Genomic DNA, 23,280 nt, shown 5'->3' with positions numbered 1-23,280 from the left:
AGCCTCTAGCGAAGATCTATTTTCTTGATTTTAAGAGTCTCCCTTCCTTGCTTGGCTTGTGACCCACTTCCACCTTCAAAGTCAGCAGGGGTGCACAACTCTGTCTCCTATCTCATCTCTCAGAAACTGGCTCTTCTGCCTCCTTCCTGCACACTAAAGATCCTGTGATTAACTGGACACAGCCATATAATCCAGGATAATCTCCTGTCTTGCAGTCCATTTGTAAGCAACCTTAATTACATGTACTACCTTAGATTCCCAATGTAATGGGTTGACATAATAAAATATAAATAATTTGTATGGGACACAGTCACTAAACATATTTGGGGGTACCATGAGGTTTATAATAGCAGCCAAGACACATAAATCAATGCTAATTCTGAATTTTGTGTTTTTCATTCCTAAACAATATGACTTTCTTTTTTTTTTTTTTTTTTTTTTGAACCAGGGATTGAACCCAGAGGCACTGAGCCACTGAGCCATAGTCCCAGCCCTTTTTTTATTTTTTATGTTAAGACAGAATCTCACTAAGTTGCTTAGGGTCTTGCTAAATTGCTAAGACTGGCCTCAAACTTGCAATCCTACTGCCTTGGCCTTGTAAATCATTGGGATTACAGGTCTACTAGAGAATATATGATTTTTAAAATGTGTTTCTTTTAAATAAAGTCTAAAGCTGTGTTTGATTTTGGCTCTTACTTTTTTTAAAATTTGGTAAGGAAAGAACATTAAAAGAAAATATTTGTTAGGGGCAATTTTATCAGGCATTAAGATGGGTTCCCAGACTCACAAGTGGGTTATGTGGGAGAGAAGTCCTCCTAGGTTTCATGATCATCATCCAGTAGGGATGTCAGAGAAGAAAGATTTAGGAGGCACGCTTCATATTCTTTATTCACCTTGTTTTAACAAGAATCTGTATCAACCACCTTAACTCTTTGAATTTATTGCATTACTGTTGTTATTATTTTTTAAAAACAAATTTTCACCTTCTCTACCAGCTCTTGGAGGCACTTTTCTTTCCAGGATGAGGAAAAGTAAGATGAACTATGCCACAAAACCCAAGGTACAGTGTGGATTAGAAGCCTTGCCTGTTGCCTTCAAGTAAAGATTCATCTGCAGCCTAAGATAGAAATTTATATCCATCCCCTATTTCTCTTTACACAACAGATCGATGTTTGCCAAAAGCAGTTTTCTTGTGGCTCTGTTCCCAAAATCATATGTCCAGCTGGCACTTAGCTTCCTGCAAGATCATGTGCTCTTGTTATCCTATAAACTCTATTGCAGGAAACAGAATTCTAGCAAGCAGATGGGAAAGCCTCATGGAGGATGACAGAAAGAAACTGGGAAAGCTAGTGAAGACGAAAATAAATCTCTACATCATCCTCGACTCCCTCAAAAGGCTGAACAGCCCAAAGCAGACCAGTGGGCTTCATGGATGTGGGCATTTCAAGGAATCAGACACTATAAACAAACACAATTATACTTTTGCCTCCTACTATATTATTCAAATTAACAAATATACATCTTCCACGGTCATTCCCAAATCCACTCGATGGCAGGATTTCCCAGTAAATATGGTTCCTCGGCAGCTCACCCTGCTGCGTCTGCTGACAGCAAAACTCAAAGGCACCTTTTGGTCTGCAAAGATATGGGTCCTCAGCAGGGCTGAAATGGTCAGAAGAGAATAGTCAAAACAGTTGTCATTTATGGAGGGTGTGCCATGTGCCCTACACTTGACATGTTCTTACTTTGAATCTTCATTATGGTGTTGCAAATAGCTATTACCATCCTTATGTTTCTCAGATGAGGAAACTAAGGTACAGAAAAAAATAAATCATTTGCTCAAGGGTGGCACAGTCAGGAGATAGAAGACAGGCTCCTAGTACAGGTTGTCAATCTCCAAAACCTGTACAAACCATGTAACAGGCTAGACTTCAAGAAAGAAAATGGCTCTGCCATTCCCTGATCAGTAAGGTGGCAACTAGAGTTATTTTTCCTTATCACTGTGAGCTGAGCATTCTTGTCCTCTTCTTTCTGGAGACAGTGGTTGCCAATGGCAGAATGATTTTTTTTTCTCCTCTAGTAAAACTAATGTTTCTAAGTATCACAATCCCCTAGAAAATGTTCGATAAAGCCTTATTCTAAATCTGAGCAGCTAAGGATCAACCAATACTAAAATCAGGGGAATTCAAAAGAACAGATTGCATGATGCAAGTCACAAATGCCATACTCTCTGCCCCAACACTGAACATACCTGTAAAACTGTCACACTTGTACAGGTCCCAGGATCCTCTGAACTCACTTGTACACTTATAAGTCCCTAACCTGCCTCTTCTGTGACTGCCCCCCAGGAGGCCCAACAGAAGCTTCTCACTCCTCTGTACACTGAGATGATCACTCCAGCCCCTTCCCACTCTTGGGGCCTAAGTATGCCTCCCAATTATAATCAGGCAATATTTTCAGACAAAAATAAATACAAGGAGATGACAAGTTCCTCTATATCTGATGATATAACATTTCTTAAGTGTAATCAAAGGTATAACTTTGGTCAATAAATATTTCAAGTCTAGAGTAAAAATTCATTCCTATTACATCAAGCTTCATTTCCCTTCTCCAAATGGCTCTTCAGTTTCCCTCACCCCAATAGGACCCTGGGGTCACGTGGGGGAAAAAAGGGACAGATGGTCACAGAACTCCACTTGGAAAAATTCGGGAGCAACTCCAGCCAGAACAGATGTTTGTATCATCACTTAGGCAAGTATCACCAGTGAACAGCTGGGAAGTGTTTTGTGTTGCCAAATCTGATAAAGAGAATTTAAGTTTGGAACAGTGATTAGAGATGATCAGCATGGAGACATAGAAAAACAGTCCTCTTAAAGTTACAGAATCTGCTAAAATCATCACAGTAACAAAAGTGATATTTATGTAGTAAATACTCCCAGGTGAGGGAGGCCCTGAGAGGCCAGGGGACTAGTGCTTCAGCAAAGGTATAAAGCAAAAGTTTCCCAAAGCCTCTTCAGTGGACTGTAATTTAAATTATCTGAACTAAAGCGTCTATGGGTGAAGAAAAAATCAAAGAAATAAAGCCAATGAAAAAGCATCAATGCATATATTTTGTAAGCCAGATACACCATAAGTAGAAATAGAGAAATATGTCTTCTAATCCTCAGAGATTTGTAAAATAACAGAAATCCAACAGTCCCCCCTTATCAGCAGGGAATGTGTTCCAAGTCCCCCAGTGAATGTCTGAAACCACAGATAATACTGAATCTACATATAGATACAGATATAGATCTTGTTTTTTCTATATATTCCTACTTAGGCTAAAATTTAAAGTTTAATCTATAAATTAGACACAGTATGAGATTAACAACAATAACAATAAAATAGAACAATTTTGACAATGTACTATAAGATTATGTAAATGTATTCTCTCCCTGTCCCCCCACTCTCTGTTTCTCTTTCATATCTTATTGTACTACAAATCTTAGCAATCTAGCAACTTCTCTTTATCTAAATTTCCAGCATCACTTTTATTGCACCTCAGGGCCCTGATTAAGTAAAATAAAGTCCACTTGAACACAACTACTGCAATACCACAACAGTAGTCAGATAACCAAGACAACTAATGAGTGGGTAGCACATACAATGTGGATACATGGGACTGATAATTCATATCTAAGGCATGATGGAGCAGGATGGTACAAGATTGCTATTGAACAGTGTTGGGCAAGAGCAGTTTCTTGAACCTTAATGGGCATTCAAATCTCTTAAAGAGTTTGATAAACTGTAGCTTCAGATTGAGTTGTCTAAGGAGGGACCAGAGAATGCATTTCTAATAAGTTTTTGGTGATGCTAATGTCCCTCACACCTCACAAAAATTTGAGAGGACTCACAGAAACCCTATTAATTGCTGGCCTAGAGCAGTGAACTCATACAATATAGAACTTATTAAATCCTCTTCTCCTTTCCTACATTTCTACTTCTATATCACATGGTTTTCAAAAATTCCAGGTCTCACAGCAAAATGTTCAGCTGAATCTCTTTGCTATGTTACACTATCTCCAACGGAGGTTTCCTTAACAGAAAGCCTGGCCCCTCATAGTTCAAGCAGCTGTGTTTCCAGAAAAGAAGAATAGTTCTTTTATATCCCTCACACAGTAGTATCTCAAAAAGAAGTAGGCCAATTCAGGAATTCAACATGGCTGCATTAATAAAATATATTTAGAGAAATGAAAGGAGGAAGAAAGAAGCCCTTCCACCCTAAAAACAGAACGTTGCATCATGACAGAGAAACAATACCAAAAGTAAATGCCAAACAATGTATTTGTTGTACTGCTAATGTTTCCAAGTAAATAAATAAATGTCTCAATTGGTTTAGTTTTAAAACAAGGAGAGTTACGTACCTGTGGGGTATACAACTCAACAGTTCTGCATTATTAATTGTCATAACTATACACACAAAGAAGTTCTTGTTATTTTCCCTTTTATAGGTGTGAATACTAACTCTCAGAAGAATGAAGAAACTGTGTGCAGTTCGCCCAAGTCTATTTTTCTTTGCAACTAATATTCTTTTATTGTCCTCGGCTATTGCACCAACCAGCACTGATAAACAAGTTTATAGTAGATGAAAGGACGAAGACTACATTCTGTCAGCAGAATAAGTTCTGAAGACAGGAAACCTCTTTTCCTATCTAGCTACTGCTTACTCACCTACAAGAATGTCTCAAACCCATTTGTCTGTGAAAAGATTAACCCAATCATTAAGAGATTTCTGAGGGAAAACATAAACCAATGTGTTCATTATTTAATCTTGCTGGTTTTCACAGGATGTACATGCAGCAATGCCAGGTTAAAACAGAATAATCATCCAGATCAAATCCAAGAGTGAGCTGCTAACAAGCTACCTCTCATGAGAATGAGTGGCCAGAGCTGGAAGCCTACAACCTGAAAACTGGTGTCAACATGTTCTCACAACTAAGCAACTTGGCTGAAAAGTAAGGTGTGAGGCTGTAGGGAGAGATCAGGACCAGTAGCTGAAGGGTCTCAGGAGCAAGGTCATCTGTTGAAAGTGAAAGGGGAACTAATTCACAAACAGGAAAAATAGGGGAACAGTCAAATCTGGCTGTCAGGTACCCTATTCATAAGATTTGGAAGAGAGTTGGATTCTCCTTAAAAAGAGAAGGAAATACCAATAAGTGGTATAATCCAAATTTGCATTTTAGAAAGACTATTCTGGAACCTGTGTGCAGGATGGGGTCAGAAGAGGAAGAGTCTGATTCAGCAGTTTACACCATAAAAGATGCATGCATGTGTATTAGAAAGTGTGAGCAAATGATCATAAGAAAATTCAGAATTTGGGGCTAATTTTAAACCATTTAATCTTGACCTAAATTAGACACAAAGAAGTTAAATTCTTCCAAAGCCAAAGCTAACCACCCACTCACATGCTCCTCCTCTGGCAAGGTCTGCTGCATTGTAGAAAGTGGAGCCAAGTCTTCAGGCCAGAGGGCACCATCTGGAAATGCAACGAGTCATTGGCCTCAATAGGGAAACAGTCACAAACAGCTAAGATTCACCAGACAAATATCTGCCTGAATTGCTTGAATCCTTTGCCTGTTCAACAAATATTTGTTGAGTGTATCCTATATACTGTCACTGAAAATGTAAATAAAGATATTGCAGGCAACATTCCTGCCCTCAATAAACTCAAAGACAGACAAAGAACTCATCACACAGTGTGAGAAGGGTGGCAGTAATTGGCCCAGGTACTAAGAGCACAGAAGAGGAGCAGATGATGCACAGGCTGCATCTTATGATCTTCTGACTCAGAATGTGGTCTTTTAACTGAATAACACCCTGCATTATCTGGGAGCTTGCTAAGAAATGTAGAATCTCAGGCTCACCCCAGACCACCCCAATTCTGATTCAGAACCCCTGTTTTAGCAAAGTCTACAGGTTTTCAGTGTGCACATGAAAGCTTGGGGAAACCAGAGTAGAAGGTAAGACAGAAGAAACAGCAGAAACAAAATGATCGTTGTAGGAGAGATGGTTGCACAGTCCCAGATTGCAAAGATCTACAAGCTTGAAGCACAGGACAGGCAAGAGATGGTAAAAGGAAAAGTTCTGGAAGTGGGTGAAAGAAGACCAGGTAGAGCCTTTTGAGCCACAATACTGAAATATATCATTGTGGCTGGTGGTGGGAACACCAAGACAACCAGGTGGCTCAGGCCAGCTGTAGGTTGAGGAAGACAAGAGTTATCTGGCATGGACTTGAACACTTGAAAGAGCTTAGCTGGTTTTATGTAACCGAGAAAACTTCTTTCTAGAGCCACTTTTTTTTCCCCTGAATGACACTGCTTCCCAACTAAATCTATGCCAAAGAGTAAAAAGGAAAGCACTCAGTCCTTCCCCACTGGATCTCAGTCACTGGCATAGACAGGCACACATAGGGTTTCCTAAAGTCACGTCACAACAGGAATTACCAGAAGCATTTGCTCTAAATTCAGATTCGCACTGCAACTTGTGGAATCAGAATCCCATGGGAGTGGTCTGAGGATTAGAGATTTGGAAAGAAGCCAGAGTGATTCCACACATCAGAATACCTGATGGGGACATGCAGCTCCTATCATGGTAAGTGGTTGGCATGTCAGAGTTCCCCTACCTCCCATCACAATAATCCAAGAAGTCACAAGGCACTGACTTCATTGAATGAAGTCTTTAGAGAGACTGTCCAGGTTGCATATCCCTTAGGGGCAGAAGATAAAAATAGACTTGTTTTGTACCTGATCTAGAAGTGAAGTACATGATATGCTAATTTGATACTCATTATTCAATACCTATTATGTTCAGGTAACTAGTAGATACAGTCCATAAATTGTACTGTGTGTGTGTGTGTGTGTGTGTGTGTGTGTGTGTGTGTGTATTGATGACTTTTATACTTTTTTATAAAAAATGAGTCCAGGAAAAAAAGATCAAAAAGCATGCTAGACACATCATAGAAGATAAAACTCAAAAGGCCAGTAAGGGTGAAAAGATGTTCAACTGATCAATAATCAAGAAACTACTTATTTAAAAACAAGAAAACATTCCCTACCAGCAAGATTGGCAAACATTCTAAAGTTTAAAGTTTGACATTTCCAAGGGTGATGGGAACCAGAGAAACTAGAAACTCTCATAGACTGCTAGTAGAGTGTAAAGGAGAACTGGCCCTTTATAAAAATGTGTTACTTTTTGTCACTGTGACAAAATACCTAAGAAAATCAACTTAAAGGAGAAAATATTTATTTTTTGGTTCATGGTTTCAGAGGTTTCAGTCCATGATGGACTGATGCCATTAATTGTTTCTGGGCCTATAGTGAGACAGTACCTCATGGTGAAACGGCCCAGTGGAGTAAAGCTGCTCACCTCACAGTGGCTGGGAAGCAGATATAGAGTGAGGAAGGTGTCAGAGACAAGGTAGACCCTTCAAGGGCATGCTCCCAGTGACATCCTTCCTCCAACTAGACCTCACCTCCTATAGTTCTACTACCCCCAACAGTACATTCAATTATTAACTCATCAATGGATCCTCATGACCCAATTACTGCCCCAAAGTCCCACCTCTGTACATTTCTGCTTTGGGGAACAAACATTCAATACATGAGTTTGGGGGGAACATCCCAGATCTAAACCGTAACAAAAGTGATTAGGCATTCATTGAGCCTAGCAGAGGTAAAGATGGGCTTAATGAGTACTTGCATTCTCAATAGGAAGTGTCAGAGGAAAAACCAACACATTGGGAGACAGTATAAAAATGTTTATAGTAATATGTCTTAATTATGGAATAAAACCAAACAATGCAAACATCCATCAACAAGAGAATGAAAAAATACATTCATACGTGCATATCACACTCACACATATTATACATATACTATACGCATGCTGACCTGATTTCTTTTATAAATAAAATACTTAGTCTTTGGTTCATTTAGTGATTAACAATAACTTTTATTATTATTTCCACCACTTTACTAAGACATAGAATTGTTGTTTTTACATATCTCTGATTACTATGAAAACCTTGTAAGGTATCATTATTGCCTTACATTTGGAGAATATAAAGCTAAGCAATGTTCTTAACCTAGACCATACCACTTGGAAATACTGGAGCTCTCATTTCTACCCATTAATTAATTCTAAAGCCCAAGTTCTTTCTACCATATTGCAGGGAGTTTCCCCCCAGAAAAATTTCCAAAGTATGTGTTAAATTCATTACTTCAAAACTGATGTAAGTGAAATAACAAATTAATCCCTCTTAACGTTGCCCTTGGTGTGAAGCTCTGCTCTTTGCTGAAGCTAAACACACCCACATACACACAACTCATGTGATAGCAACTAATAATGGCATGACCTCTTTGGGAAAAAAAAAAAAAGGACAGATAATCAAAGCCATTTCTACTTCATCTAGGCTGAATTTATTTATGTTAATCTATAATTGATGAGAATTAACATGAATGAACCATAGAAAATGTTCAGATGAAAAGGAAATCAATGGCTAATACTTCCCTTCATAGTCATGCCACAGAAACAGGCCATCACTACCAGAGCAGGTGGCTCATTTCAGATCTGTAGCTTCCCACTGAGATGCTTCTCCATTGTGTGGGGCTCAGGTACTCTGTGCATTAAAGCTTCCTTTCAGGCTCCTGTCACTAGGAGCTCCTTCTTGATCCCATCTCTTGCTCCTGCTTGGCAACTCAGCCCCATTAATTATTTACTCCATCTTGAGCTTTGATCTTCTATGTCTCCCTCATCCTTTGATCCTTCCTCTCTGCTAACAAACATGTTCTCCTTGACATCCTTAAAAATGCCCTTTGCTTTCATTCTGAGGTACCTGCAAGCACTGAACTCTCTTTCTCTACTACTCCCTTCACCACCCACCTTCTGGGAAAAGCCCCACAACCTGCCTCACTGTCCTACATCCTTGCCAGCCAGCCCCTCATAGTTAAGCCCTGTTTCCCCATTCATAAATTTGGGACAACCATGCATCTTCCTAGGCCTCCTTGAGGCTTCTGCCAAGAAGATGCCAGGTACACAGTGAGAGGGAGCTCATGCTCCTCCACTTCTTAAAATGCTTTTCTTTATTAGACTCCATTCAGCCACTTATTTTTTTCCTGGTCCAGGATTTTTGTCTCCCATCTGTCATTTGTTCAAGAATCTCATTCAGTCCCCCAGTTCCAATCCTGACTTCACGCAGGGAAGCAGATATGGTCGAGCCATATCCAGACTTTATGTCTCACCTGCAAGCCCACAAGCCCCATCCAAATTCAACTCCCTTCACCAAGTCCAACCCTCCTCACTACAGTTTTCCAGATTCTTAGATGTGAGACTTTGTAACCATCATGAACCTCATCACTAAGCACTGACCAAATCCTGTTTATTACACAACACCAAGGACATCAATCAAGCCCCTTCATCTGATATTAAAACTACCTTTTCCCTAGTCTTGGCCTCGACACCTCTCATTGAGACAACTTCAAAAGATTCCAGCCTACTCTCTTCTTTATTAGAACATTTATAGTTGTACATAGTAGTTGGATCCATTTTGACAAAATCATACATGCCGAGAATTTTATTTCCTATCCCTTTCCCCAATTTTCAATCCCCTATTCTCTTTCCTCTACTCTCCTGAGCTTCCTTTCACTCATTTATTTATTTTTTTATTGGTTCTTTCTACTTATACATAAAGGTGAAATTCCCTGTGGCATATTTATATATGCACATAATCTACTTTTGTTAAATTCATTCCACATTTCCACCCCTCTCTGGTGCCTCCTCTCTGCCTTATGATCTCTTTCTACTCCAGGCATCTTCCTTATATCTCTATGTTATCCAAACCCCTCTCCTTCTTTCCCTTATTTTACTCTAACTTCCACATATGAGAAAAAAACATTTGACCCCTGATTTTCTGAGACTCTGCCTACTCTCTTTCTGCTTCTCTATCTTATTGCTCGTCTTTTCCTACAAACCAATGCAGCATCTCCCTAAAGTAAAGCCCTATTCCAGCCATTGTCCTCTCCTTCCATAGCCCTAGTGTCTGCCAGATTAAACACCAGGATCAATTCCATTTGTTGGAAATTAAATATTCAGTACCAGCAGCCACAATGAAGGATTTTTATCTGTGCATGTAAGTATATAAATATATATCATATTGTTTAGCTACCCAGAGATTACAAAAACAACTCTGCCTAATATTCAGAGTAGCAAATTTTAGGTTGAATATGTCTCATCTGAAATGCTTAGGGCCAGGCGTGTTTCAGATTTTTTTATATTTGCATATATATCAATTTGGGAATGAAACCCAAGTCTAAACAAGGATTCATTTATGTTTTTTTATGATACAGAGTTTGAAGGTGATTTTTATGTGATTTTCTGTGTGCCTACATTTTGACTGCAACCTATCATATGAGATCAGATGCAGAACCCAAAGTGTTTTATGTTGGCACTCAAAAAAATTTCAGATTTCAGAGCATTTTGGATTTCAAATTTTCAGATTAGAGATGCTCAATCTATAATACACTGACAGACTGTCTTTTCACATACCTTTTCCCTAAGTTGCTAAAATTATAGCCATAGTAAGAGAAAAAGACTTTTATTTTCACAAACTTGGTTGATTTTTCTTAAAACTTCTTTTATTTCATACAAAAGAGCCATTAAACATTCACATATAATCTCCTTTACCCCAAAGTTTAAAGCTAGAGTTAGCCCACTGGTAGCCCCATATCCACACCTTTGATGCTTAAAGCCAGTGTTTAAAAATGAGATTTTACCTAAAGTCTAAAAAGCTGCCTATCTTGAAAACTCACCTGATTAGGTAACACTGGCTCAGGGTACCTATGGCAGGCAGTTGGCTGGGGGAAAATGGCAAATGGCTGCTGCTGTAGCCAGTTACCCACTCTACTCTGTGGCCACATTCAATCTGTAGCACGTGGTCCTTTTAGATCCCTATTTGACCCCAATAAGAATTGATGTTTTGACCCGTAGTGCAAACAATGAGGTCTTATGATAATTATATAAAATTATGGAACACTTTAACAAGCAAAGCATGTACTGTAAGCTTGCTCTGAGCAACATCTCAACTGGCAGGGGTGGGGGGATTCCATTGTCCCTTTATGAACCCACTGAAGGAGCATACTTGTTCCAGATTGTGCATTTGTGTAGCCTCTTGAGAGCATCCAACAGCAGGAATGCTTAAGAACATCAGCCACTTTAGACACATGATTTCCTTCACCCAACAAGACTCAAAGCCATAAATGAATATGACAGTGGTATAATATATTTTCTGTTTTGCAAAATACAAGCAACACCACATGTGCTTCCAAATGTTTGTTATTCTCTTGTGAATAATTTATTGGAGTACATTTCAAGGAATATGAGGTAGGATGACTTGTTCTGTCCTCCAAAATCATCTTTGTTTTCTTAAAAATATCTAGGACAAAATTTGAATTAATCTCAATTTGTGTTCAATCCTTTTCCTATTTCATTCTGATTTTTTTCTGATATTCTATTTTAAGTTTTTACTTTGTTTTTCACATGTGATCATCTCAAACAGCTCTGTGGTTTAACTTTTGTTTTTGTTTTCTTTTTCCTTTACCACTGAGATAAAATATTTGCTGCTTCACTTCCCGAGAGTATCATTTTTTGCTGAACCTATTAAGGTGTCAAAGGTGTCACTTGCCTTGGCCTTCCCTTTTCGCTGATTTGTTGACTCTAATGCCCTTTTGAACTTCCATGATCTTGCAGCTCCCTTATAATTTTGGCTTTCCCAGTTTGGTGCCTGCATCTCATGTTAATTTTTCCATACTCTCACCTCCTGCCCCCATCTGACTTCTAGTCAGAAATTTCCATTTACCTTTCAGGAATGAGCTCTTATCAGAAAAAATCACCAACTCATAAAAACACGCTTGCCTGCTAGAAGATAGCATAGCATTCTGTGGAGAAATAATTCCTAGTTTTCCTAGTTCAATATGGGGCTTTGCCTTATTCTGGGAAATGTGGAATCTTTCAGAAGGAACTTGTAGCAGCTCCAGGCACATATGATCTTCAGTAGGCACCTGGCATCCTACTTATTAACTGAACCCTTCATCTGATTTCCTTCCCTAGCTGCATTCCCAAATCTGGTGGTGACTGGCAGGGTTGGAATTAAAATTCTTCATTTGAGTTCTTTCTATGCTCCTTTCCTTTTGATGTTGAGCCTCTTCCCAGGAGACTGGTTACCTTATCCAGTGGCTATAGAGGAGGAGCTGGAGTTGTATTTCAAAGCAGTCTCCTCCTGCAACAACTGCTGCTGCAGCTCTGGCTTTGCCACTAGGCCAAGACCAGCATCTGCCCAGGTCACTGAGTCACCCCTGCACCAAGGAATCCAGGAATACCTCCAGGGAAGAAATCAAAGAGTGCTGCCAGATGGCAAGCAGCCACCAGGCTAGCCTGATGGCCTAGGAGGAATGTGACTGTATGCCCTTTGTGTGGCTGCCTCCCCACAGTCTGGTTGCCCATGCTTCCAAACTGCCCACTCACATTCCAAGACGTTATGTGTCAACCACAGTTAAGACCGCCACCACACCACAGAAAATGCCACCCACTGCCCCAAGCCCTCTGGAATTTTCAGAACCCAGCAGGTTAAACTTTCAAAACAAAGGTCAGAGATTACTCATCCAAAGCCTGAAGAAATATGTTTGCAAGTTCAGTATAAAATAAATATAAGTTCAATATGAAAGGATTCCTTTTCATTCTTAAAACATTTATTTTAAAAATCACAAAAGCAGAAGAATAAGAAAGCCAACAAGTGCTATCTTAGTGCACTATGTTAATAAAGGACGTAAGTGGAAGTGACCCTTAACTATAACATCAAGATCTGTGTGCTCAGCAATAATAGGGGAAGCAAGAGGTTAAAAGACCTTAAAATCAGAGGAGGAGGGATTGGTTCTTTCCCAAGAACTGTGCTTTATCCCTCTCATGTCTTCCTCCTAGAAAAAACTCATTAAGGACATATATTAGAAGCCACCCCCTTACTGTACTGCAAATTCTCCCTGTATCACCTCCTCTCTAAGATAGCAGGGAGTGTCCCATCTGGGACTTCCAGGCTGAACAATATCCACAAGGAGGCAGAAGACTTCTTCATAAACCTCTTTCCTCAAAGCATAAGGCTTAGCAATTTGCTTTAGCAAATATCAAATTCTTCCAAAACTAGACAGTGAACATGCATTGCTTCTGGCTGGGATTTCCCCATGCCCTGACCACTGGAGTCTCCACCACTGGAGCCTCAGGTGGAGTTTGTCGTGCCATTGGTCTTCGTGGGTCTGGCCTGTTCTTGCAGTCAGTGGTGTTAAACTGATCATTTTGTATCCTGGCTCTGTGCTTTCTTGATTGTATAACCTCTGAGCCTTGGTTTCCTCAACTGTGACTGGGGGTAAATGTCCAACATTAAACAAAAGGGTGCATGTGAAGCACTCAGCATCCACCTGGCCCATGGTATGCATGAGCTCAATAGACCTCCATTTAACTGTCCCTTCCTGCTTATCCAGGCGTTAGGACGGTGGGGTTTCTGGATCATGAAGTCATTTAATAAACTTTTAAAAGTAAACTTGTTCATACCTAAGAAGACACCAGCTGTGCTAATCAACAGTTCTTTCCCAATGTCTACTCTTAAAGTCTAGGGATTCTTGTGGTTTCCAGTGGAGAGCATGGGTGGGGATATGTTGTAACAAGATCAGGAATCCAGAGCTTCTCCTTATCCAGAGGGAACTGTAATTAACACAGGATGCTAATATCTAAATCCTTATTTAATGCTTCTCATAAAGTGCTTCCTAGTTCTGCAGCCACCTGTGTGGATGTACCCCACAGGGACATTGTTCTATTTCCTCCTAGTCAATATGCAGCGTTCATTGTACTTCTGAATGCAAATTCCCAAGGCCACCCAGGAAAGCCTCTTGTCTAACCTGGTTTGGAAAATGGAGATTCTCATGCAGTCAAGTAGCCTGCTTACAAGTTGGTGCTTTTTCAAACTGAGGTCTAAAGCCACTGCAAACAAGGAAGCCAATGGTGCAGAGAGGCTCAGGCGTCCAGACCAAAAAGCTCCCTCTGTCTCACTGGGAAGTCACACCATCCTCCCACCTATCTCCAACCCCCAGGAACACTGTCTTTAAGTCATATAATCCTTGGTATGGATTATTTTAGTCTACATAGCTTAACAAGAAGCCAAGATGATTTCACTGAAAGAATGTGTTGTGTTGTATTGTTTAGGGACATCAAGCAGTGCAGAATTTTCATAAACATCCATTTTGGTTATTGACAAATTTTTTAAAATGACCTGAATGACCTGAAAGGCTTTAAAATGGAGATTCCTTCATCCATTCTCAGATTCTGATCCAGCAAATCTGGGGAGGAAACCATCTATCTACATTTTTTTAACAACCCTCTGCCCCAGTGACTCTGACATGGTCCTCAGACCATAATATAAAGAAACTGAACCAGACTATAACACCCCAAAATCTCCAGAACCTTAGAACTTGGTTTCAGACAAAAGTTAAATCCCCTGAAACTAATTATCAGGAAAAGAGAGCCTGCAATACAGACATGTTCAGGAGTCAGATGCAAGGGATTCCTGGTGCATCAATGCCTCTCTGGCAGACAGGCACACACCGACTCCCCTCCCCAAGATCCTCACCTCACTGATTCCAGCTCACCCTGTCCCACTCCTGCAATCCCTCTCCTAAAATTTTGATCTCAGACACTGAATCTGCAGCATCTCTTTGAGATTACATAGTTCCAAAAGTAAGAAATGACCATGGAAATCCATGGAAATTGTTTGTCATTGTATGTCATTCTGTCATACTAGGGGTCAGATCAGAGCTCCTGAAACATAATTAAATAAAGTAATTGACATGAGAAACTGTCTGCACAGCAGGAATTACACAGGACTCCAGGGGCTTCCCTATATTTAGCTTTTTGTTAAATAAGAACCTAGTGTGTCTGAATTAATCACATAGTTTCCTTTAGTAAAATCTAAATTAATAAGATTTATTGGGGGAGGGGGTGCCTGTGCACTTACAAGGGGTCAATCTATTAGCAGAGAGGATCTTGCTTCAAGAGGCAATGGAAAGATAAAGTGAATTTTTAAATTCAAAAATAAAAAAATTTTACTGCTCATAAACTTAAACATAAAATGTTCATTTCCTATATGGAAACCAGTTACTTCACAAGATTCATTTAAAGCTCTATTCTGAACCAGACAAAAACACAGTTTTGTTTTTCAATTATGCCCTTCCCAAAATAGCCATGCCATTTAAAGATATACATTTTTATTCTGTGGCTGAAGTTTTCCAACCTGAACCAAGAGGGAGAAAAATAAAACGAGAGAGCCAGACAGAAAAAGAATATCAATACAGATGGTTTACCTAGGCGCCAGCATCCCTGAAAATAGTCACAACATACCACACTTGAAAAAAGAAGGATGAGGCAAACAGACAACCCAGAATCTATAGGTGCCCAGGAAATCGCTAACCATTCCGAATAAATAGCAACCAAGAAATTGGAAACCTATTTGGATGTTGACCACAGGATACCCTTCTGCAATGGTTCTGTCATGAATTATCAAGAAAAAATATCAAAAACTTGGAAATAAGGCAAAAAATATGACTAGATGCCCTTTCGAGGTCACATACAACATTGTCTAACAAAGCTACATAAGATACACCTGATGTTTTAAGGATGATAACTTCACTAAAGTGAATATTTATTACTCTTTAGGGTCCATACTATAACATTAGATATTAACTTATATAAGAGTGATAAGGTGCAAATAATTTCTGTTCCCCAGAAGAAATAACCCAAAGTTTACAGTGTTATCATCTCACCATTTTCTCTCCCTGTTGGATCACAGTAAATCTTGTGCCGGCATTACTTTATTTCACTGAATATATATACTTACCATACTCACCTTTGAACCAGCTTTATCATCTTGTTAGTTCCCTCATTAATGAGCTAAATAAATCTTGGACACATGCACACTATATATTTCTATGACAGTCATACTTTTAGCTTATTGAAAATTTTACATTGAGACTTTCTTTAGCATCTGACCCATCTAACTCCCTGTCCTATAAACAAGTGCCTATTCAGTTTTCTGCCACTGAAATCTAAGCTTGATAATTATTTCCAAAATACAGTGGTGACAAGGAGTTTCCACTGGGCTCACAGCTGTCATTACCTCTGACCACAATCACAGTGGTTCCTCTTCCACCCAACACCAAATAGCTCCTCCTACGGGCCCAGCCATCCTCTGACCAGTCCAAGACTCACGGTGTAAAGTGACACACAGACCTGGGTCTGCCAACAGAGGTAGAATACAATGCATAGAAAAGAGACAGGCCACACTTGCATCTTCCTAGGTCGGGTATACTATTTCATTTTTGCCATGGGGCAAGAAGTTTGTATCATATTTGCCATTCTAAAAGAATGATGCCTGGGCAAAGCTAAGTGAATGAAGCAGTGGGTATCCTCAAGAGCACAAAAGGCAGTGTGGGCTAAAACAAAAAGATGAGGGCATGCGAGGGCATGTGTGGGAAACACACTTAGTTTTGCAGAATTAGCCTCCACACTCAGCCTCACCTCCCACACACTGGCTGTTCTGGTGCTATAAGCAGACTCCCAGTGAGGCTGGAAGTGCCAGTAAAAGGCTAAAATTTTCTGCTAAATTACTATTAAACAGACCAAGAAAAGATATGACTCAAAGAATGCCTTTTGGAATTTTCCAAAAAAAGAAAGAAGAAAGGGAAGGGGAAAAGGAAGGGGAAGGGGAAAGAAGGGGGAGAGAACGGAAGAGAAGGGAAGGTGCATTTTCTAAAGCAAGCCTCCAAGTATGGGGTAGCTTAGTGCATATACCATTACTTCAAAGAAACTAAATCTGTGAATTCCATATTTTAAATTGTTGAAACACTCACCAACTATTTGGGAAAAATCATGCTTGCCACTCAGAGATGACATCCTGAATGAATCTTGAACATGGCTACTTACAGAGAGACATGGGTTGTTTCCATCTGCCCATGTGTGTCTCAGAAAATAGTGAGTGCTTTCGACACACACATGGACTTGTATGCTCAGGGATGACCAAGAGCACAGCCCCTGAGGTAGGGTGAACAACCTCATCAGGGGCAACCCTTTCTTGTTCTCAATGTCCTGTGTCCCACAGTGGAAAAGGCCATCAGAAGTTGTTCCTGCCTGAGCTGAGCTGAGCCTCATTGTAGCCTTCTCCCACCCAATGAATGGCTGCAACAGGTGTCTCTCTGGAGAAAGAAACTCACTGGAGAGAGACTTATGCAAATTCTAACCTTTTGTGTAAGTGCTGCACCTCCAGACATATATAAATTATACATAATAATTTATCTTGACTTAAAACTTGAAGAGCATGGAGAAATGTGGCTTAGGCCATGAATATCATAAAACATTTAATGTCCATAAACTGACCATATCCATAAAGGCTCCAAAGAGGCTTATGATATTAGTTTTCAACTCCTCTTCCTTAAGGACATGGTATTAAGCCACAACCAGTAGCAAGGGAAGGGCCCTATCATGACTAGATCCAGGTCCTCTTCTCTTGGTAAACACATGGAACATTTCTGTCTCAGATCTGCCCTGTTCTGAGAAGCCAACTTCTGGCTTGTGATGGATCAAAGCAAGCATTTCAGCATCTGTTGGTTACAGCAACAAGATGATTACAAAACACCAAAGCACCTTCTTCACTAAGGTGGCCATTCCACATCTGCTGTCTCTTAGAGTTAGCTTCTTTCTGAGGAATCAGCACATTGTTAATTCGGGAAGACAAACAAAACCTCTCTTGGAAGAAATTCTTACTTTTTGTTTAGTGGGCAGTTGAAAATGGCTCCTCTGTTGTGCAGAAACTTCCTTCATACATCTTGACATATATATTATGTTTATTTTATTAGTAGATACAGACAATACATGAAGAGTTACATATGTCTCCATAAGGGCTTCAATTTCCCCTGTGAGCATGAGAAACCATCAGAAGGTGATCGATCAGCCAGCAAGTGACAGTAGTTATTAGCAAGTAAACAGACAATATTAGCAGCAGTACATATATGGAGAAATCAGTAGGAAGACCAGATAGGAGACAGTAATCTATAATTTCTAATTTATTCCATTATAATTCAGAATGTTGTTTTTTTCTTCTCAAACAGGGAATTGCTTTTCAAGATCCATCTAAGGTCCCAAAATAAATACCTCCACCTTAGTGGCAGTATCTTCATGACACCTGCCATTACAAAAATCAGATAAGGTGGTCTTGGGCATTAGTAAGTTTGTTGTCATAGACTGGCTGCCCAAGAGAGTGCCCTTGTCTCTACCAGCAGAAGAGACCAAACCTTAATTCCTTATAGCCACTGGCCACAAACCTGGGTCACTTCTAAGGTGAGGACAGCACTTCACCTGTACTCTAATCATTATTCCACCAAACTGTCATTTAAATTAATAAAATGCAAAGCTCCTTCTGGAAATGTAAACATAATCAGTCACTGCATATAACAGGCATGTATGTGGTGGTACCTAGAGTCTAATGACCAAGGAGGGTATTTGCCAGTTCTGGACTGCCCCCAAAGGACCCACAGTTGCTCTTTAGTCTCCTCTGACCTCTGCACTCTCCATATCTGGAGATTTGATTCAATGCATGAACTCTCCGTTGGACCATCCCCAAGGAGCCACCAGCAACTGTCACCTCCCACGCAGTTTTCAACAAACATAGGGCACAGGAAGAATATTAATTGGCAACATCAATTGAAGTGTCCAGTTGAAGAAGAAGATAAAAACCTAGGCTGTCAAAGGCAGCAGAACAGAAAGGAAAATTTGTACACTTTAATATTGACCATATTTCAATTACAAACTCATTTGTCCACAGGCAATTCATCTTACCTCTCTGAGTCTGTGTTTTTGTTTTTTCTCATATGTAATATGGGAATAGGAACCTGTGCATAACAGAGGAAGGATTAAGATTCCAGATGATATGTGAGGTACCTAATTCAGAGTCTGGTACCCAGGGGCCATGATGGTCATTAGGGAGGCTCCCATGTATTCCGATCCTCCTATCCTTCATTGTACATGACTTAATTGTGCTTTCTGGCTCCATTTAAAGTAGGTCTTGACCATGTGACTTTTTTAGCCAATCAAGCTTAAAGAATTAGTAAGGGATTCACTGCACTCCATTTCTACTACCATAGTGGCTGAAGGATCATGAAAGATAAAATCTCCATCATCTTGGTCATTATGTGACCAAGATGAGAACCTTGCCCCCAAAGCCCTTCATGGAACATGAACAAGAAAAGAAATGTAAAAAGCCACTGACATTTGGGTGGGTAAATGTTACTGCAGCATGACCTCTTCCATCGTCACTGAAAAAATAAATCCATTGAGTTCTGACAATGTCAACTCTGCTTTTGTTGTTTCAAAATGCCAGCTTTGAAAAGAAGGTGGGAATGCCTGAGAATTCAGAGATTCCAACTGAATCAATCCCAAGATTTATGTCAGGCTAGTTCACCAGGCAAAGATACTGATACATTAGTTATTTAGACCAAAAGGAGAAAAAAATAATAATCCCAGTTCTGGATCTAAACTACACCTCCATAAATTAAGGATTTAAAAGGTCACATTGAGTCTAGTAAGATAAATACACAAAAGAGTTTCTACAGATTAAAAGCTCTAGAGCTCTGGATCCCAGCCAGAGTGATCATAATCCAAGAATTGAGGTCAACAGCCCTGGAAAATAACTCTTAAGTATTCCCAGCCTTTAAAACTCTTCAATGAACTAGAAAACATCTGTTTCCTAATCTAGTGGAAAAAAAGCCTCATTGCTAAATAGTAGTCAGCACCCCTAAGCATGAAATTCATTGCCATTTTCCTGGGCAAAAATAAACACACACATTAACCCTTTCTCAGTTTTTAAGAGCAAATGCCACCAGTTGTAGATACCACCACCACAAAAAGAGAGGCATGTTTTATATCCAAACAGAGCAATGTCTTTCTGTTCTTGACAGTCCCCCCGAATAGCTAGTATGAATTTCAAAGCATTAGCATCTACTTCTTTATAGACATCTGACATAAAAGAAATGAAATATATTGAACTACTGGAAACACAATCCTTTTTCTTAGCCATGAACCTAACGCAATATTGAGGCACAAGTTCCAAAGCCCAACACATGGACGTTGAAATCCTGACTTTACCACATGCTAGCTGTGAAATCTTCAGTGCATTGCCCTTTCTGAAACTCAGTTTACTTATATTCAGAATAAGAGTTCCCAGATGCCAGGTATAAGAGCAGCCCACACATTAAACCTTTAAGTCCTTAAATAACCATATGAAAGAAGATTTATATGGCACTTATAGGGAGAAAGGAGGCCCTACACTAGTAAAAAGTAAGGCCAAGCTGGGTGTAGTGGCACACACCTAAGGAGGCTGAGGCAGGAGGATTTCGAGTTCAAAGCCAGTCTCAGCAACTTAGCAAGGCCCTTAGCAACTCAGTAAAACCCTGTCTCTAAATGAAATATTTTAACAAATGGTCTGGGAATGTGGCTTGGTGGTCAAGCACCTCTTAGTTCAATCCCCAGTATTAAAAAAAAAAATAACAATAAAGCCAAGATATAAATTCAGGCTTGTCTGACTCCTCAACCTGAACTCCTATTTCTCAGAGTGTTGAACTCCATTGCCTACCTTTCAGGGTTCTAGAAGTCACAGTATGTAGGGTAAAACTCCCTGTGCTGTCCCTGTCCCAAAGTTGACACATAACCAGTATTTGTTTCTTCTCCCTCACTTACCCTCTTCTGCCCATCTCATTTTATTACCTTTCTCTCTCACCTTTTTCCCAATGGTGTATCTGGTATATTTCTTCTAAATCCAAATTATTCAAGTCTTAAAAAGACTTCAGGGATAAATCTTAATGTTCATATTAATCTTACCACTTAATCTACACCAGGAGAATATGTATAACTTTAGAAGTATATATACAAATACATAAAAATGGGGAAAAAAGTCAATAGTGATTATTATTGGATGGTGGAATCACAGATAATTGTAATTGTTTATTTTTTTTTTCAGTGCTGGGGATTGAACCCAGGGCCTCAAGCACACTAAACAAGCACTCTACCACTGAGCTACATCTTCAACCTAATTGTTGTGATCTTTAAGATCTCTTTTGTACTGTCTAATTAAGACTGTATTTCCTTGACAAATAGAAAAAATAAATATTTTTAAAGCCATGGAAGAAGACTGTTGGGAGTCAGCTGGGCTCCAAAGACTAACTTCCCCATCCCCCAAGAAGAGCCGTCCAATGGTAAGCCCTGCTGGCTCACGTGATCCTTACCCACCAATCAAAGCCCTGCTGGCTCACCTGATCCTTACCCACCAATCAAACAGCACCCCATGCCAACTGTCAAACCACCCACGGCTCTATAAATATGCAGAGCTGTTCCTCAATAAACAGGCATTTGCTCCAAGGACAAGCCTTGTTCATACTTTCAAAAACTACTAGAGTTTTCATTTTTCTATACTTACATTTGTTGGTTCCAAAATAAACAAGGGTAGTTTGGTCACTAAGAATATATATTCCTTTTATTTTTGCTTACTTATAAAATGTTTAAATGCTGCAATTAACGTTCAGAAATCTAGTCTGTACTTAGAGCTGTTGATCAAAGTTCTTCAACACTGTGCACAGGCAACTGAAACAAGGTGCACCTGAGATGACACGCATTCACTCCACAGTAGGTTGGGACAACCACATACATGGCCACTGGACCTGCTTGCCCAGGAGAGGGGAGTGATCCTCCAGAAAGTCAAGTTTTCCTAAGCTCTTTCCATCACCAACAACCTCCTCCCTTAGCCTTTCAAAGTGACCAAGTTTACACAGAAAATCAAACTTAGGTCTGGCCTAGCTTTCATATCACTAGTGGCTGATGATTATCCCAGTCAGTCTCAGAAAATTCAAACCAAGGATGAGTCTCCTTCTCAAAACTTCCCAAGCACCATAGAAAGCACTGTGCACTCTTTGGAATTTCCTTCAAAACTCGTGTCCTTTGGCTCTGCGTTAGGTGAAGTTAGTTTTCATTGTCCCCAAGCAAAGTCAACTCAGTCCAAAAGCTGTGTATATACACTACTTTGACCCAAAGTGACCCCTTACCAGGTTGCCACTAAATATCAGGTTCTAGAAGCCTTCAGTTTTAACCAAGAAACAGGCTAAGATCCTGCTTTTGCTGTGAGATATTGTTGGGACTAGGATGGCTATACTGCTTATTTTCTAGTGAAGATCCAAGTTGGAGTGAAGAACTGAGAGATCTCCATCTTTCGTAGAAACTGATATGTGTATGTTTGTTTGTTTATTTGTTTCTGTCTCATGACTAGATTGCATTTCCTGTTTTGAGTTGCCTTCTAGGAAGCTCACAGCCTGACCACATGGTCCACCTGTAGCAACTATGCCACATCCTATAGCCTGCTACTTGCATTCAGCTTTTCCCTGGTCTTGACATTTCATTTAGTTTATATTTACCCTTATTCTTAATTTGTATTATTTCTTAATATTTTAGTTTTTATTCTAGTAATTACTTGCTACCCAACTCAAGTTCCATATAAAATGTGTTGGATATAAATACATCTAGGAATATAGCTCAGAGATAGAGCACTTGCTTAGCATGTACAGGGCCCTGGGTTAAATCTCCAGCACCAAAAAAATTATGAACAAGGCACAGGTGACTTCAGCTGTATCACTGAAGTGTCATCCAGATGATATGGTCCATAAGGGCACCAGAAGAGGCCTCTCCTTTCCCCACCACAGTCTCAGTTGCATAATAGTTCACCATTTGAAATACATTCATTTGTCAAAACTAGTTCTCTTTTATGTTCATAAAATAAAGCAAATATACTTAAGAAGTATGCCCAATATTCACCAATGCAAAGATATGTCTACTCATCCATGGCTAAGAATGAGTATGGATTTAGGAAAAGAGACAATAAGAGAAAGGACAATTGAGTTTGATGAAAGATTTAAGGAATATTTGAGGATTAGGAATATTTGCACATTGGAATTGCTTTTCAAAGGCGAGCAAGGTCATAAGATGAAAAGGTTATTTGGCAAAAGGAGTGGGAATGGGCTAAGACTCGTTCTACATACGTCACAATCAGATGCAAGCAGCCAGACCAAGCCTACAAGTTTGTGGTGAGGGGCTTGACATGTGTCCTAACCTGCATTT

General features: G+C 39.7%; 1 protein-coding gene across 2 annotated transcripts in view; it reads right to left on the bottom strand.

Moving 5' to 3' along the window:
• Positions 1–23,280, bottom strand: part of Frmd3 (FERM domain containing 3) — a 245,933-nt gene that overhangs the window by 144,234 nt on the left and 78,419 nt on the right. The window lies entirely within an intron of this gene.

This window comes from Ictidomys tridecemlineatus, chromosome 4, assembly GCF_052094955.1.
Source record: "Ictidomys tridecemlineatus isolate mIctTri1 chromosome 4, mIctTri1.hap1, whole genome shotgun sequence".
In the NCBI taxonomy this organism is placed as follows: Eukaryota; Metazoa; Chordata; class Mammalia; order Rodentia; family Sciuridae; genus Ictidomys; species Ictidomys tridecemlineatus.
This window is presented reverse-complemented; position numbering and strand designations above follow the sequence as displayed.